Source organism: Sorex fumeus, unplaced genomic scaffold (assembly GCF_029834395.1).
Source record: "Sorex fumeus unplaced genomic scaffold, SorFum_2.1 ptg000008l, whole genome shotgun sequence".
Classification (NCBI taxonomy): domain Eukaryota; kingdom Metazoa; phylum Chordata; class Mammalia; order Eulipotyphla; family Soricidae; genus Sorex; species Sorex fumeus.
Genome location: NW_026606065.1, coordinates 47,897,138 through 47,900,862, shown reverse-complemented (window position 1 = coordinate 47,900,862; position 3,725 = coordinate 47,897,138).

Sequence of the window (3,725 nt, the reverse complement as noted above, 5' to 3'; positions counted from 1 at the left end):
AGGGGCCAAAGAAAGAGTACAGCAGAAAATGCATTTTCTTGTACCCAGATGATTCAAATTTCAAACACTTTCTTCATTTTCTTCAACTTTTCAAATGCATTTTTTACTGGCTTGTCCTTGAATATAGAGAAAGAAATCCAGAACTCGACCAATGTCATTTTACTCACAACTATTTCTCTTACCTAGCACTTGAAAAAGCAAACACCAAGCAAATATTTACATTTGTATACGTAGTCTATCACAGTAGGTACCAAATTCCCAAAGGATAAATAACTATTTACAAACTGAGTTTAAGGTTCCTTAAGCAACCCCTCCACTAGAAAACCAAAAACCAAAAACATAAATGCTTTTGTAATTAAAGTGTATTGTATGATTAATCCTTTATATGACTTTGGCAGTGAAGGTTAAACAGTGTTTAAAGTCTATCACAAGGCATAGTACATGTAGATGGTAAAATAATGAATGTCTAGTTTTGTCACTTTACTGAGCTAAAAGTTGGAGAAACTATACCACCTTCCCTGGGTACACAGGAAAATAATTTATTTTAACCTGACATGTTAAGACATCAAGTATTACCAAAATGTGATCAAAATGACACAATATATCTGAGACCTACATTTTCTCAGGTCACACAAAATAACAAATGTGAATTATTGGGAGCTCTATTTTCCAGCCAGTTTTGATTGAAATCTCTTATGATTTATAAAAGCAAATTATAAGAGGCCAAGATCGAGAACTCAACATGATGAACGGCCTGGCACCTGAGTTGCACAGGAGAAAAAGAGTGGCATGGAACACCTTCAATATTGTTGAAGAAATAGCTAAGAGGACGAAGAATCTCTGGCTCCAGGTATATCTCTTCAACTCCACCATTCTTCCTGCATTAACATACGCCTCAGAGACCTGGGCCCTATGAAAACAGGATGAGAACGCTATTTGGGTCTCCCAAAGAGGAATCAAAAGAGCTATGCTTGGAGCATCCCACCACTCAAGTGAAAGAAGGAATCCAGAGTTCCAATCTCTGTCAACGATATGTAATGCGATTTGGAGATGACTTCTGGACTAGAGCCATTACTGACTGGTTCCACGGGGCATCAAAAGATCCATGACCACCCTCCTACAAGATGGTCAGACTTCTTCGTCAAGACCCTGAACAATCGGTTTGAGGCTCTTAGTGTTCTTGGAGCAAGCAGACGACATTGGGCTACACGAGCACGCAACAGGGATGAATAGAGATGTTACTGACGCCCACTTGAACAAATCAATGAGTAACGGGATGTCAAGTGATCAAATGATAAGGGACCAAAAAGTTAGTACAGCAGGAAGTGCATCTCCTTATATACAGATGATTCCAGTTCCATCCCCACACCCCATACAGTTTCCAGAGCTCTACCAGGAGTGAATCCTGAGCATTGTCACGAATAAACCCTGAGCACACCTTCTGGAAGTGCATGAAGTAACACACATAAAAATCTTTTTGAAAATTATAAACATGAACCCTGAGTATATCTACAACTTTCATTTATCATGAATGGGTATCCTTATGCTCTTACATGAATTCTAATATCTTTCTTTGAACAAAAATAAATTGAAATACTAATTCAATTTGTTTTTGATCCACAACTTAGTGATTCATATTAACACCCCTCTTGGGACTATTACCCACAGTCAGAGAAGTAGTGAACTTGTTGTGGATCTCATTATTACTAGTTGTGCTCTTACCTTAGGAACCAATTCATGGTGAGAGAAGAATAGAAAGGTAACTTTATTGTGCATAAAGAGTTTTGGAAACATGCTTGTATGAGTGAGGGCATGGAGTTTCCTACACAATGAGAGAAACACAGATGTCTCTTTTCCTTTCTTTTTTGGGCCACGCCGGGTGGCACTCAGAACTTATTCCTGACTCTGCACTCAGGTATCACTTTGGGCAGGCTGGGGGCATCATATGGGATACCAGAGATCAAACCCTGGTTGGCCACATGCATGTTATACTATCTCTCTGGTCCCAAGAAGCATAAGTGTCTTCTTGGTCAATATTTAAATAAGTTGTTAGTGCATCTCTAAAATTAAGAGAATCAGTGTCTGCTGAAGAATATGCAAAATTATAACTGTCTGTGTATTGCAAAAATAAATAAAGAAAAAGTAATTTCTATCAACAAATGTCAATCTTTCCAGCTTCCAGACCACAGGTGGGGAAGCAAATATGAATACCAATTTGGACACATAAGAACAAATGTGATTAGGGAGAGACAAACTCTGGTAAATTCAGAGTGCCTCAACTTTTTATATTTTGTTTCTATAGATGGGCACAGAGATAATTGTTATATATTTACTCTTTTTATTAAAGACTATTTTTAAATGGTTGAAGAGAAATAGTATATGTTATCATGGAAATATTTAAGAGAATTTTTAAAATGTCTCAGAATGATGTTTACTGGGAAGATTTAAATAAAAAGACACATGCAGATTGGAGACATAAATTACTTTGGAGGACTTGTAATAAAGTATAATTTGATGGAGCAAGTTGTTAGACAATTTGGTCTCCTTCCTTTTAAGTTCTCCTCTGGAAGGATACACAGTGGTATTTAAAAAAAAATGTTTCATTTCCTTTTAGGAGAGCATACTGGTTCTTAGAGCAAGTATAAATACTCCATTTCATGCCAGCTGGGTAGTCACAGGTTCTGTAAGAATTCTCTATTATAATTTTCATGGAAAACAAATCAATTCAAATTCAATTCAACAATTAAACATTGATCGCCCGAGATGTGCCAAACATAATACTGAACATGCATTTTACAGGAAAATTGGACTGCACTAAGATATGCAGTAAATCATCTGCAATTTTATGAAAAGGGAAACCAGGCATGTTAATGGAGTTTGTTTTTATAAACATGAAGTGTTTGGGCATGTTTGATTTTTCAGTTGGGCTGCTCAGCCAAGCTTAGTTAACACCTTGTAAAAAGTGAGTTGCCTCTCATTTCCTTAATGGAAAGCAGTGAGTGTTGTCGTTAAGATCCCCTTTATCAGCTGGAAGCCTTCTGCAGTCTTCTTCAGTCTCTGAGTTTTAGTCTAGGATGCAAGTCCGTCTGGATACTCGAAACCAGAAAGTGGGTTCTCCAGAGACTTTAAACTCTCTCCCCATCAATCTTAGAGAAGTAAACTATCTAAAATTGGATCTTTGCTTCAAATTGCTAAGTTGAAATAAAGGTTCTATAGATAATCTTTTATATCTTTATAATTTCTTGAACTATGTAGCTGAATCCTCATTTTTACAATTTATTTGGCCTTCAGTACATACCATATTTCTGCATCTGGGTGGATATCACTTTTCCCAGTAATATAATGTTAACTTAAGAATGTGATAAAACAGGAAACATGCTGGAACTTTTCCTTGTCCTGTGGTCTTAACAAGCCACAGCTGTATCAGCAGCTGGTCAGTGAAGGAACCTCGTCCTAGCTCTCCCAGCATCCTTTTTTTAGCTAGATCAAAAGGAAAGAGATGAGGCAAAAGGTTTTATCATCAAAGCCAGTAGAAATCTGTGGGAACCAATATTTCCATTTAGATTACTTTAGCCCCATCAGAGTAAAAAGATTTTTCTCTAGTTGGAAGAGGTTGTTAAATCAGCCAATTTGAAAAGCTTTCTTATCCTTACAAATTTGTTCTCACAGACTTTATCAAAGAGAAGAAATACGGTGTCGAAGAGTTTATTCACCTCCCAATCTAA